This window comes from Anas acuta, chromosome 9, assembly GCF_963932015.1.
Source record: "Anas acuta chromosome 9, bAnaAcu1.1, whole genome shotgun sequence".
Lineage (NCBI taxonomy): Eukaryota > Metazoa > Chordata > Aves > Anseriformes > Anatidae > Anas > Anas acuta.
In genome coordinates, this window is record NC_088987.1 from 25,764,339 (window position 1) to 25,779,687 (window position 15,349).

Sequence of the window (15,349 nt, forward strand, 5' to 3'; positions counted from 1 at the left end):
CAGCCAACAGCCATTGAAGAGTGATGGATGGGAGTGGGCGGAAGTGGGGAAAAAACAGCATGGGAGTTGCTAGAGGAAATCTCTTTATATATATGAGGGTGAGCATCACAATCTCTTAAGGATACTTACTTGGCTTTCAGATCTGCAATGTACATTCTTTTATCATGCTTTTCAATTGAATGTGATTTGCAGATGGTAGAGGGATTGCTTGCTTTACTTGGATACTTGAATGGTTTTAACAACAGGATTTATCAGTGTCTGGCTTACCCTCGGGGTGGGTTTCCCTCCTCTTTCTCTATCTCTGAATCAGAATATTCTTGTCAGAAATCTGTGCAGCTTGTTTTACAGGGACAGTGATGGTGTTGTAGCACCTTCTCTAAGAACTAGTTTTGACTACATTGATTTGAGCATCAATGTGTTTCCCTCATTCAAGCTTGGTGGGTTGCTTTTATCTGCTTTAGGATTTTCCAGGTTTCAGCATAATTTACCTGAAGAAATGGGATTTGGTTAGAATAAGAAGTTCTGCATAAATGTAAGATACCAATGCCAAGCATCACCTTGTTTTAAATATCAAAGTATGTTTACTTGCTACATATTCTGCCCTTACTGTACTTTAGAAATGGTCTGCATATTTCTGCCATTATTTACATCTACTCATCCCTCTTCTGGCAATGACTTTCCTGTTGTTGAAATGTGAATCATCTCTTTACTGTGCTCCAGAGAGAGGATGTCACAGGCTTCATTCATCAATGTCTGTCTAAATAGCATGTTGTATCTGAGGAAGGATTCCTCATTGTTAATTCTGTTCTTGTTTAGCACCTCATTCTAGCATTTTTTTGTATAAGTTCATATTGCATTCCTTGTATAAATAATAAGGGTCTTTGAGATGCTTTGCACAAGCCTAGGAAAAATCCATAAGCATCACCTGTATGTTCTGCAAGACATTCAGAGGTTGCTGCAATGTGTCATATTGGAACAGCTTCCAGGTAGCACTTCCTTTAGCATTGCAGATCTGTTCACCTAACTAACTGAAGTGTGGATTATTCTTGGATGTGTTTATCTACCCACAGTAACACCCATTTCAAGACTTCTCTAAGTATGGGTAGTGTGTCAAGAAAGGATTCAAGTTTGCAGTTGGTGGTATTTTGAAACTTTTCATAAGCAATTTTTTGCAGGAAGTCCTGCTTCTACAGAGTCCATGTGTTGACTCAGGATATTGTTACGGTTGAAAGCTTCTTGATCTCCTTTTTTTCTCCCTAAGATTGGAAAATCTTACCTTTGCTCTCATTAAGGTCAGTGATTGCATACAAAATACCCTATGTATTCAGAATGCTCAGCAAAGTGTTAATTGTTGACACAGAAAATGTTTCAAGTGTTGTGAGCGCTGTATACTAGCCAAAGCTTCATCTCATGAAATCTGTTCCAGATTTTCTGCGTATAATTTATCACTGGATTATTCTTTATTAATTCTTGACAGGTTGCCCTGCTGGTGTATGCGACAAGAAAGGAGATGGTACTTGTTCACTTAAGTGGCAAACAGAACATGGAGAAGTGACATGGCTGTTGATAGAGACCTATATTTGTTTATTGGCTGAGACTTTCAAAGATGTGATTGACAGCATCTTGTTATGCTGCAGTCTCCAGGGTATGTTTGAGGACATGGGGTAAACAGGCTTACAGCCCTTCAGCTTCCCCTCAGAGCCAAGGGATCGTTCACCTAGATTCAGTATGTTTTTGAATGAGCCCAGGCATAATCCATTATACAACTGAGAGAGTGCCAGTCAGCCTTAAACTGTGTAAAACCCAAATTGGATCTAACACACAGGAATGGTCCAGATAAGCAGTCTTGTACATGTGAGATTACCTCTAAACTGACATATTCTGAGTTCGCCTCCTGCTATTAAAATCTTAGTTGCCCTTGGATCATGGCACAGTCCAATGAAGCATCACCCTCTCTCCTCTTGTGATTACACTTTTTCAAGAGATGACATTGCTCAGAAACATGAACAGTCCTGTGTATTTTTGTTAGAATTCTCAGAAATTATTTCCTAAGAGCCACTCCAGTAGTTCAGACAGAGGGCTTGTCTAGCTTTATTCTTTTTCCAACAGTGGCAAGAATTAGATGTTGAAGGAAGATAATACAGCATGAATGAGACAAATGTCTAAAATCTTTCTGCTGAGCGTTCTAGTCTCTAGCTATTCTGACTATGATCCTACTAACACTTGATCCATTTAACTAACACTTGATCCATTTACTAACACTCCCTAGCTCTTTTTTTTTTTTAATTCTTATTGAGCCTGTCCTTGAACCCAGTAAAGTTTTATTTGCAAACCCTTGCCAAAAAATGTAAAATTCTGCTACATATGAATGAAGAACAACTTGTTTGTTTTGAACTTGGATCAGCTAGCTTCCCTTGATGGCCCTTATGTCCTGTATTGAAGCAGGCAATGAGCAATGAATCTCTGCACTGTTGTCTTGGTCACTCATGGTTTTGTAGACCTCCATTGCTTTTTTCCCTCTTTAGTGGTCTCTTTTCCAGAATGAATTGTCTTAGCCTACTCAGACTTTCCTTATATGGAATCCATTCATCTTCACTGCCTTTCTCTGAATATTTCCTAGTCTGAAGACACTTCTTGAAGTGTGGGATTTAGAAACGTGGTCTACAAAGTGTAGAACCATGGATTTGTACAGTATGCTTATTTTTTTTCCCAGTTCAATTCTTAATTATTTCCAACATTAGAATGACCTTTATAACCATTATCAAGCAGTCAGCTGATATTTTCATGGAAATATAATAATTCCTAGTTGTGATGTCTATATGAAAATCACTAGCTCAGAACCAGCAATTTTACATATGGAGGAAACACATTTTTCACTGCACATTACTTTATCTTAATTGCACTACTTTATCTTGGACTGCCATATTAGAAATGCAGTCATGATCACCGCCTCCCCTCCCCCCGGTTATTGGTTGCTTTTCCTGAAATACCATCCTGACATTCATTCATTCTTTCATTTTCAGCTTATTTCAAAAGTTCAGTAGTTCTATATTTGTTTTCAACTGCCTATCAATCCCAGTTCTCATAAACATGCACACACACAAAAAAGCCCTATTTTTCTACGTTTAATCTTTTTTTTTTTTCCCTAAGCTTTGAAAAGGATTTTTTTTTTTTAGTAGAAATAATTCAGTGAGAAGGAGCAGTTGGTGCTTAAGAACTGGAATAGATTTTCTGTGTAAAAGTGTCAGCATTTAAGAGAAATCATGAGAGGAGGTTATGAAGAATCATTAGGAAGAGCAGTATGAGAAGAGCACAGCCAGAGGGAGATTTACTATGAGGAAAGGAGGGTTGACACACGGGAAGGACTGGTAGAGTGCAGTGCCTTGAAGTGAAGATGAAATACTGAAATATGATACAAAAGGTGAAGGGGAAGCCATTGAAGGAACTCAAAGGGGAAAATATATGCTGAGAAGTGGGGAAAGATTATGCAATACCTCTTAGTTTGATCAGGAAGGAGGCAGATTTAGCATAATTTTTCAGGTATTTTCCAAGTCTTCCACAGCACAGAGAAGAGTATAAAAGTGCAGCATCAAAATACCGCCTATTATTGTGTGGGTTCCTTAAATGTTACTGTGATAGTAATGCTGAAAGGTCTGGTGCTTAATTTCAGTTATGGAAATCTGAAGAGACCTGCAAAACATCAACTGCTAGAAAAGACAGGGATTTTAGAAAGTCTGTCCAATGAGCTGGACACTACTTGTGGAGTCAGAAAACATCTGTCAGTATTTCTGGGAGAGTTGTAGTGAGCTGTCATCTGTCTTCCTCACACTGAGGGTAGATCAGGGCTGGTCCTCATCTTCAGCACTCATTAAAAGAACCTCATGGAAGATGCTCTCTTTCTCCAGGAGAAGCTTCCCTGACTTCAGTCATTCCCTTTGTGATAATTAGCTCAAGTTTTAGATATGTGGAGCTTGTCTTAGCACTCACTGCTGTTTGATGATTCCGAGTTATGCTTTTAGTTAGAAAAGCTAAAGGGTACCTGAGATTCTCAGCTATTGTACATTGATATAGACCTGTAAGCATGTTATCTTTACCGTATCCGCATCTTGGTTCCTCTGTTAGAGGAAGTGGGAAGGATAACACCACCTGTGAAATCCTTTGAAGAATGCATGCAAGAAGTTAGCATTTTATTATTAGAGATTTTTCCAGCTGACAATATCCATGAGTGTTCCAGGGTGTTCCACTTTACCTATTGAAAATGGGCAAAGATTTGAGGTAGAAGGAAGGAAGAAGCAATTTATTTCTAAATCTCGTCATTCCTCCTTGATAATGATACACAAAGAACTGGACTTTTTGATGAAGAGTAATGGGAGAAAGGACATATTTTCACCAGATGCATAGTATATAAGCCAAGGTATTGTTGAGATTATATTAATGAAAAGATAATTTCTGACAGTATATGTGTATTAAAAGCTCTTGCTTTTTGTTTGAGTAATCTTTCTGAGAAGAAACAAGTATCTTGAGGCCAATTATATATTTGAAAAGGATTTTGGACCATTAAAACTATATCTGAATTATTAGTGTTATTCTACTGGTTGCCTTGATCATAAACCAGGTGGCTGGACATGTGTGATTATAGCAGAATTTAGTGTTTCATTCACATGTTGATGAACATTTGTTTGGAAGAAAATGTTTGTTAGGAAGATATTTTCTTTTTTCATGAAAAATAAAAACTTGTTGCAAACAATACTGTGCTATCACTCTTAATAAATAGACTGATTTTATTGTCCATATTGTACTCTAAAAATTAAAATACTGATTATCTCTCTTGCAATGCTATTTGAAGAAATGTCACAAAAAATAGCAGAGCTTTACATTTAAAATAAAACATCAACAGGTAGTGCATGAATAATTGTGAAAATGGTAAACAGTCAAGCTGAAGAAAGGGAATATTTTATAAAATATTGAAAACTTGCAACTCATGCATGCTGCATAAACACAGTGTACATGGTTCTGTTTCTGTACTGACTGGGCACCCAGACCAAAGTGCTTACATCTGTGGCTGCCTTTAGAAAGCATGCGTGCATTAGGTCTTAACCTTATCAGAGTTTTATTTTAATGATATTTTCATGTTTAATTTCAATGTAAATCATTTTAGCTGAGTTTTGACTGCAATGTCAGAGCTTAAAAACTGAGCTGAAGTTATTTCAAAAGCTAAGAATTTGTCTAGCCTGTGATGTTCAGTCAATATGATCCACTCAAGTGTGGAGCTGTCAGAAAGGACACCAGTGAATGGTGCTTAATCTGCTCAGTTTGAAGGGAACTTGGACCCTTAGTATGTAGTTAAATGTTTGATCTATCTCAGTTACCAATTTATAGATTTAAGGGCATTAAGGGAGTCACAATGGCTAATCAGATATCCATGTAGTATTTTTTTGTCATGTGGGATTTTTTTTTTTTAGTTTAGTACATTCAGCGGTGTCTCATACAGAGCGGGGTATATACTTCACAAACTACATTGGCAAATCTCTTTTCAGATAAAATCCTGTATATCCATGTCAGCAGTCATTAGGCTTTCTTTGCCTATTTTCCACAGACATTCACACATCCAGTTTCTGTGTAGTTCCATGGATGTAAATCTGGAATGACTGTAACTTTCAGTTGGGTGTTGTAGATTCAAAGTCACCCTCTGCCTTTTTTTGTCTCTGTGCTCCTTCCCACCTCCCCAAAACAATTTAAAATAAAATCTTCCTGGGGAAGGCTGGAGAGTTTTATAGTCAAATCTCTGAAAATGTTTTCCCTCTTGACACTCTTTCTTACCATGCACACTCACACATTTTCAGTAGGCAGAGAGTTTTTTGCCTCGTAGATTATGAGCATGTAAGTCAGTGCACTAGGCTATAAACAATGAGCATGTGCAGGGCATTGGTGGCACAGAAGTGCCTGCCTTGCAGTTCAGGTCATTTCTTGCTTTTGAAGAAAAAATACATCTTTAGAATGTGGCTTGTAAATGTGTATGTCTTGGAGAGGCTCAGATTTAAATCAGGTTTTCTCTAACATGCCATTTCAGACAGTGTTCCTGAAGAAATGGAAGTATAAGCATCATGGCATCTTAAGGGAAAATATATTCCCTATCTTCTTGTACTGGTAGTCTAGGAGATCTTCTACTTAAGAATGAGTCAGAAATTGTAATCACCTCTTTTTTCTTTCTCCAAAACCTGCCCTGACCCTTCTAAAAGTAGTCAACTCTGAACAAAACTCTGAACATCAAGCTATGTGATAGAAAAGCTTCATATAGCAAATGCAAATGATTTTTTTCATCACATTCCAGTGTTCACTGGGAAGTTCTGTCTGGAATGTGTTTTTACTGTATTCAGGCAAACAGACTTTCCCTGTAGGATATGTAGATATATAGTTTTCACCAAAGACCTCTACCTGTAGAAAATGTCCTACAGATGCCCATATCGTTGGCTAACCTTCAAGCTGCTTTCACTTATTATAGGTCAAAATATACATGGGTGGGTTCAGTAGTGGTGGGTGCACAAACATATATGATTCAAATTTGCAAATACAAAACTGAATCTAAGCACACAAGAAGTATTTAAAAATTCTCACTTTTACAGCACTTTGACATGAAAGGAGTTTTCCTGAAAGTATTAGAGATTTGACTCAATGAAATATATATATTTAATTTAGATTCATGAATATTATAAGCTTTTAAAATGCAATTTGGAGCTGCCAGGAAAAGTCTGTATCCCTGGCAATGTAAGATTGTTTTTCTTATTTTGCTACATGACATTGTCTGTGAGGGTGTGATCTTAATCTCAGTGCTTGCTTTTTCCAGAGAGGAAACCAGTAGAACATTTACAGTAATTAATGTATTTTCTGTTCTAATTTTGTTAATATATTTTTGAAGGCTGTGCAGTAATTGCTGCCCACAGAGGTACATACTCTGAAATTAATGACCAATGACCAATAACAATTATAGATGTAATTATCCATTGTGGAATATAAGCAAAAACAGACATTAGAAAGTGTTGGAACCTTAAAATAAACAGCACTGAAAAAAAATGTACTGTTAAACGATGCTAAAATTATTTTAGCAGTTAATCAGAAAAACATAGTGAGTTCTCTTCTAATCATACATTAACGTTAGTCTTTTTTTTTATTTCCATAATGTTTTTTTTCAACTGGCTGATATGTGAAAAAGGCTACACATTCTATGATTATTTTTGAGGAAATCTACTTTAGGTATGTTACAGTTTATTGATAAATGTTCTTATTTTGCAAGTGAATTTTCAAACCAGAATTAGAACTTATAAGCATGAGTCTCTGAGAAGCTCAAATTCGAACCTTTTTAGCCAATTTTACTTTGTAAAACAATGCTGCAGATGAAAAAAGACTTGTACAGTTTTGGGGTGGCTTTTGCATACAGAACCAACAGGTTTAATGCTGGTGAGTCTCCTGTAGGCCAAAATGTTTTGCATAAAATATGCACAATCTTTTTAGTTTCATATTTAATGAAGCAAGACCCTACCTTTTGTTCAGGGGAACAATTTCTTTAATAATAATAATACAAAAAAAAAAAGATTAAAAGTAAATCCAGTAATTAATTTTCAAAAAACTATATTAAGAACATGATTTTTTTTTTCCAAACAATGTGGTTTAGGGAAAGCATTCCAGAAACCCAGTAATCTGGTTGTCCCTAACAGGAGTTAGACGTCTTAAACATCTTAAATATTTGACCCTTTGACCTTACAAAGCACACTTTCACTTTAGCAAACCTTAATATGCAGGGTAGTTTGGGTTAACATCTATATCGTCCTTACCATTCTCTGAACGTCTTGATTTAAGGAAGTTTAACTTTTGAAAATAAGCTCACCTAGAGGAGTTTTGCACTATGCAGCAATGGACAGTGTGAAAGTAGCCCTTTCATTGTCTTTAATGTTCTCTTTCAAACCATAGCATCTGGAGGTATTGGGGGGGGCGGGGGCAGGGGGTGGGGGGGGAAGAGATTGCCGTTTGAATTTTGACCAGAGACCTGAATGTTGCTTACTTATCCATATTGATGGATTTAACTCTACTTGGGATCTTATTAAGATACAGTATCTCACACTGGGTTAGATTCTAATTTTTCTGTTCAAGTTAACACCAGCATAAATAGAAAACATGCATCACAAGTGAACAAATGGTAGCGTGTGGGGTAAATCTATAAAATCCAAATGTATAAGCAGCCACAAGTCCATTATCTGAAGTGGTTATGTCATCTTACACCACCAGAAAACTGAGCCCACTATATTTGATTCCTAAGTCTCACCTTACATCAGATGTTCAAAAGTTCAGATGAATAAGATATGTCTTTGTAAAGTGTGTTTTAAATTAAAAGCTAGTGAAAAACATGTTTCTTGATTTCTGGATGATAGTCTTGGAAAACGTGTTTCAAATGGCAGCTGCCCTCTTCCTATTTTACTCCACCCTCACCAACGAACCAGTATCCAGTGACATAAGAGCTGATACAAATACTACCTCATTGGTTCATCTTCCTCATCTTGTTTTGGGTGCTGAGAGGTGGCTTTGAAAGGGCAGCATGAAAGGGCAGAAACACTTCTTTAGGGTATAGGGGGGTGTTCTCTTGTTTGAAGGAAACCAAGACTTCCAACTGATTTTAATTTTATTTTTAAGGTTCATGGGAACCAGTCTTACATGCCTGTCTGAATTCAGACTTTGGATTTTTGGCAGGTTTTTATTTGAGCCCAGCTTGGCTGTTTTTCAAAATATCCAGATTGCTCACATTAAATCTGAATAAGCACTACCCACTAGTTTAATCAGAGTCATCTGGTACACCTCTAATTAGTGTTAGTTAAAGTTGAAGTTCATAATAACATAAAATGGTGCATATTTGGAATGTATTTTGTAAACTCCTGAATATAAAATTGTAGGAGGGGAAACCTTTTAGCAATAATACTCAAAAATTGGAATACAAAAGTTATGACAATAACACAATGATATATAAATAACAAATTGAAGCTAATTTCCTAACAAATGTCATGAAAAACAATCTGTAACCATTTAATCATGCATACATATACAAAATGTGTAGATACAAATTCATGTAAGAACTTTAATTGTTGGTCCTGATAGCTTAATAATTGCCTGTAACTGTACATTGTGCACAAATTAGTTAAAAAAAAAAAAACACATCTGTATTTCAGAAATTACCAAATCATGTGATGCTTTTGGTTGCATCTTGACATAAGTTATTTCTTAGATTTAACATATGTAATGATATGCAAACAAAGTATTATAGAAGTATCTTAATTTGAAATCAATGTAGGCTTGCCTGAGTCAGAAACACTGTTAGAACCTTACTGTAGATTGTGGGGAAAATTGGAGCTTAATTACTACACTTGTGTGGCTCCAAAAGACCAAAAACTTGTACAAATCTAAAGTTTTATTACAATTTATACCTAAAAAAAAAAAATAAAAAATGCTTGTTTATCTGTAATTATTCCCTAAATTCTTGCATTTCAAGATGATGTTTTAACTTTTATGTTGAAACATAGAACAATTAAAACAGCAAACTGCAATTTGATCCTTTTATTAATATAGACTTCAGATTAGGACCATGAGATTTAGGATTATGATTTTTTCAGGTGTCATTTCTATACCTTAGAGAACTGGTGAAACTCATCTTTCAGACAAGCTATTGTTTTAAACGTATAATGTAATAATTGTACTAAAAAGTATCTAAACATTTACTTGGATTTACTTACCTCAAATGTTTTTTGTCATGTTTCAATTTATATTCTGCATATAGAAATATAAATTCTATGTTTTTTATTTTTTTTCGGACACATTTCAGCTTCACTATTCAAGGATTGAATGGATCATGATTACAGAGTTTTTTCAAGGGCATCTGTTCTCAGCCACAGCTGAGGATGAGGCCCACAGAGCTGACTGGAAGGATCCACCTAGAATTTGTTGAATTAAGTCCTTGCACCTGGATATAATTGTCATGCTGCTGTGCTGGGGTTTTCTTAAGCTACTGGTAAAACAAATTAGCTCAATTTAAACTGGCATCCAGTAGGGAAGCAACAACTCACCTCATATAATGTTTTTCAAATAATTATTTTTCTATTGCCAGTTTTGCTTCATGAATATTTTCCTGAAGGCAGGATTAATTGTTGGGAATAATTTTTTTTTGTTAACCACAATACAACAATGACAAAGAAAAATATTCTATTCTGTATATTTGCTGAATTACATCTAATGTTAGAATAGTATATTATTATTAATTGTATGTGACTATCTTATATTTATATAAAAAATATAAATGAAGATTAAAGATAATCTTTAATCACAGATAAAACAAAAAAAATAATAATACAGTGCAACGTCGTGTTCCCCCCATCCCCCAACCAGTTTCAGTATAGATATTTCATGTACTTTTTGCCAGATTTAGCACTGTAATGATATAACCACTTTTACATTTGGGAAGCATTCATGGAAGTTTGTTTTTTTGTTGAACAGTAGACAAAGGTATTCATTTATGTCTGATATGGGAATTTGTATAAATACCATGGGATCTCATTTCCTTATGTAATTTAGAGCTGTTTGAACTTGGCAACAAAATTCATAAGCTTCCTGGAAGGTTCCTTGCCTCGATCAGACTTACAGTGGCAGGACATTTCTTGAATCTTTGGAATACCAATACAGTATCAGTTCTATAAATGTTACTATGTATTTTATTAGGAGGTGATGTGCTCATTTGGAGAAAAGGGAGAACATGTTCACTAAGTATGGGTGGTTTTTGATGTTTCTAGAACCACCCTAGGGTAGCTGCTTCAGCAGCTGACCAAAGATGCTGTTTTTGTGAGCTGGTTATGTCACTGTGGATACCAACTTAATTTGCTTTCTAAGACACAGCTCAGCTGGCTACAAAATAATGACAATCATATAAGAGACTTCAGTTACTTGCTTCTTGTATTTTAAACAAGATTTAGGAATAAAAATAATGAGTTCAAGGGTATATCTTAATAAATGGTCTACCGATCATCTTAGAGATTGTGGCAGAAATATAGAAATATCTATTATCATAAACCATCCTCTAAGTCACATTCTTTTAATATTGGCTAGACTCAAATACCCTGGGAATGTGAATTAGAAAAGCAGTGCTTTTTGAAGGGTGGCAAAATATCCAGAGATCAAAAGTTAAATGTGAAGTTGCTGTCAGTCCTTTGGCTGTGCAGTGAATTTCAAATTTTGTGTGTGCAGTGGCAGGGCGTGTGTATGCATCTCCGAGGCTCCTGGTAGCAGTTTAACTTGTGCAAGTGTGAGCTCAAGGTGAACCTCCACATATCACAGATTCTGCCAGCTGAATAGCTGTGTTCACTGAGGAAAAGGGCTGAATGCATCCTGTCCTGTGTGAAGGCAGTGTTCAGACAGCAGCTGGTACTTAACTAAAGCCAGTTTAAAGGTGCAGGACAATTGGCTTAAATTTTGCTTTAAATTGATTATGGCTGCTATAAAGCAAATCTTTTTAACTGCTGGGCCTGATTCTTGTTGAAAGCTAAGCCTGCTGTTCTCCGGTCCATCAGTGCAGCAGGAGCTCCCCGTGCGGGGATTTGGGGCTGGTGCTCCCTCCAGGGGCTCAGCACACACCCTCCCATGGCCCTGATGTGGTACCGAGGTGCACGAAACTCCCAGAGCAAAAGGGGCCAGCACATCAAATACTGCTGACTGAATTATCCCTCTTTTGTGGAGGAAGAGGCCACGAGAGTTACCATAACCTAACTCACTGTGCCACTGCACACCCAGAGCAAAGTTTTTCTTTCAGCTCTGAATCTGAACTGCCTTGAATCAATGTATACATTGAGAATGGGCAAGTTGCTTTCATACAATATTCCTTTTTATAAGCTCATTTTTCTTGAGCTTCAGGGGAAAGAAAAAAAAAGTCAGTTTTTCCTCAAAGTTTTGTACCCAGTGTGGCTGGTTTAGAGGCTGCCCTTCCCCCTCTCTGTGCTTCCTCTCCTGTCTGGGGTTCCAGGGAGGAGAAAGTAGCAGAAAGCAGTAAACTGAGCAGAAGATATTTGTTATCCTTGTGATAATAATCCTAGGCCTGCACTTAGAGGGAAGCTTCCAGTGGGAAATTAAGCTAAACTGAAAAGCATAACAAAACCCAAATCATCTAGACTGTAAAACACTGGAGGAATTTTGTTCTTTAATGCTTATTAATAGAGACAATGCTAAACCCAAAAGGAAGCTAGTAACATCCTGTTCTTTCTCTTTCTCTTTTTTTTTTTTTTTGTTATAGCATGGATTTTTGTTTAATAAATTCCATGTCAGGTCTTCTAATTTAATTATTGAACTCACAATGTGAATAAATGTACAGACATGACTAATAGCATTCCCTTATAATTTCATTACATGGTAATAGACATGTGGTTTATAAAACTGTTTTTTTTTTTTCTATTACAGAGTGTTTATAATATAAATGAACTCTCACATCCTGCCTTCTTTTTCTCCTTACCCTCTTTTCATTTCTTTTTAGATTTGATTCATAGAAAAATGCAAGCGATGTGTGCCACTGATTTGGGTCATCTGCACGCAATTCAAAAGGAAAAGGTGATTTTTTTTCATTGCCTGCCAAGTAAGTGGGAGAGGTGTAGGAAAAACTGGATTTATGCATAAAACGCAAAACTCCAGATGAAAGAATGGAACTCTTTTATCATCGTAGAAAGAATCCATCTGCAATAATTACCAGTCAGGCTATCTGCAGACTATGTTACTTTGTGACATCTGAGGAGTGCTACACTTCTTGAGCCAATAGCAACCAGCATCACTCCTGAATGAACAAATGGGCCCAACCACTGGTGAATGGCACTCAGTAAGTTTCCCATTGAACTGTGCTGCAAAACAAGGATGCACATTGGTAAATCACTGTGTGTGCCTTTCAGTTCTTATGCATATCCTGCACTGGACAGCTTCTATTCACTCCAGCACCCACTGCAAACAAATGTAACTATGCATCAGAGATGAAAGTGAAAATGCATATGTTAAATCCCAAATGGAAGCGGAAGGGTGTAATATATACATAGTTGCTTAGCAACAAACATGTTTTGGCCACAGGAGCTGTGACATCAGTCAAAGGAGGGAGAGGGAAGCTGCTCTGCCCTTCTATGTCTCCCTAAAAGCCTCGTAAAGGTCTTTCCTTTATTTCATTTAAAGCAGAAGATGGAGGGCTGTTGTAGATGTTTGCTTATTCTATTAATGTGCTGGACTGTAGGACAATTGGACTTTTCTTTGTGGGGGGAAGCCTGTTTTTGTTCTGGGCTTCTGTTGTGATGGTGTGAGCCCGCCCATGCAGCCAGGTGCTGTGAGCCTGGCTGCGTGGCTCACTGCGGAGTCCATCTTAGCTGAAATGTTCACATAGGATGAATGAAGTGCTGAGGCCAAAATTACAAACTGTAGGAAATAAAACAAATTTTTGGTGCTGCTCACTGTGTTTTTGACCCTGTCATGCACTTTCAGCTGTTAGCTTTTGATTGTTGTTTTACTTTCATCTAGATCTATATTTTTTTCATAAAAGAAAGTAATGTTTATTTCAGGAAATCATACAATACTTATGGCTAGTAGATGGATATTGATCAATCCCACCCATTTTACAAATGGTCTGAATGTCTCTTCTCTCCTTTTCTGCTTTTAGCATGCTCTGGCATGCCCCCTGGTGTGCCCTCTGCAATGGGAGGCAGAGGAGAGAGCTGGTCAGCCCTGGCCCATGGTGTGCTCCTGTTGACACTGACATGAGTTTTCTGTGTAGCTGACATGATGGCTTTCATGCTTTTGGTAGTGTGCTTGCTCCACTGGACTATTGCATCTTTCACATATAGAAATATTGTACATTCAGGTTCAAAATGATCTGCCACCCTGAACTGCTGCAGACACACTCCTGAATACATTATTTTAGAGTGTTTCCTTTTAATTTAAGGTAATGAATGTACTTTGGTGGATCCCCAGTGGAGAGAAAAGAACATTTCAGGCATGCACTTCTCTTTGCAAAGAAGGCTTTCTTGACAGTGAGAGACATATAGGAATGCAAGATATATTGAAGAACACAAATGAAATTAAAATTGTAGAGGAAAGCAGGGTTAAAGAAGCATTATGGTAAAATAAGGCCTTTATTTCCACTCATGGAGCTATTATGTAGATAGTGTTTTACTTGCTTTCAGTTTTCTGTGAATTCATACAGACCCTTTTTATGTGCTATCACATATCAAATTGACGACGTGTAGCTGATAATCCTTTGCACTTGCTACCAGATTAATTTGAGGAAAGAAAAAGGGTTCTTCTGAAAATATATAAGAACTTGATATAAGCTATGTTTGTGCCTCTGAGCGGACAAGGTAAATGAGATCATCAGGGAAATGTGGATAAAAACACAAGAGAAGACAAAAAGGTTGTGTGATGAAAGGATGGAAAACAGGAAAAAGTGTGATATTGATTCTTTCTGAAATGAAGAGCCAATAAAATGACCCAGGAGCTGGAAGGGCATAGCTGCTGTTCTGAATGAGGTGTCGTTGTGGATTCTTATCTTCATTTTCTGTGTGACTTAAATCAGTTCTAGAAACATTTTGCAGCCTGAATGGAGTACTGTGTAGCGTGACCCTACAGAAACCAAACTAACATCTGGATCTGAAGTTCATGGCTGACTCCTCAGAAATACAATATGTGAAACTGGGATCCCATATCTGAGATTGGTTGACAGCTTGAGCGATGAACAGAAATTTGTTGGCTGAGGATCAACCCAAGAAAATTCACTAATATGCTACTGTGCTTTTTCCTCTGTAAACTCTTCTTTTTTAATTTGTGAAACAAATTACTATATCAGCTGAAAGGATAATTAAACTAGCAACCAAAATAGATGTTTTAAAGGCCTGTCAAATTGCCAGTATTTTAAATGTGAATAATCAAAAATTTTAATGGTAATTGCTATCATTGAGTAAAACAAGATTTTACAACTCACATTAGTTACTGAACTCTAATTTATTTTCAATGTACACAGTTTATACTGCTCATTAAACATAAGTTCAACCATTTGTCCATTGTTGGTTTTCTGAGAAGTGTAAGAATTTTCCTAATGAAATTACTGTCTTTTCCTACTGCGTAGGTGGAGAGGTAGTTCTTTTATTATTATTATTTTTAAACATAGCTTAATGTTAAGCAAATATTATGAAATCTATTCATGATTTTATTAGTTGTGAAGCTCCAAACAAATGCAAAGTCTCTGCAAAAACATCTTGAAGGTTATTCATAAATTTGGCTGTTATGAGATTCCATGAAAGGTGGGATG

The 15,349-nt window shown here is 36.6% G+C and overlaps 1 long non-coding RNA gene across 2 annotated transcripts in view; it reads left to right on the top strand.

The window, feature by feature from the left end:
* The window catches only part of LOC137861208 (uncharacterized), a 49,661-nt gene extending 34,566 nt beyond the window's left edge, over positions 1-15,095 (top strand). For both annotated transcript variants that reach the window (XR_011099472.1, XR_011099471.1), the window contains exon 2: positions 12,551-15,095. This is a non-coding gene — a long non-coding RNA (uncharacterized lncRNA). The remainder of the gene's footprint in view (positions 1-12,550) is intronic.
* The last annotated feature ends 254 nt before the right edge of the window (positions 15,096-15,349 follow it).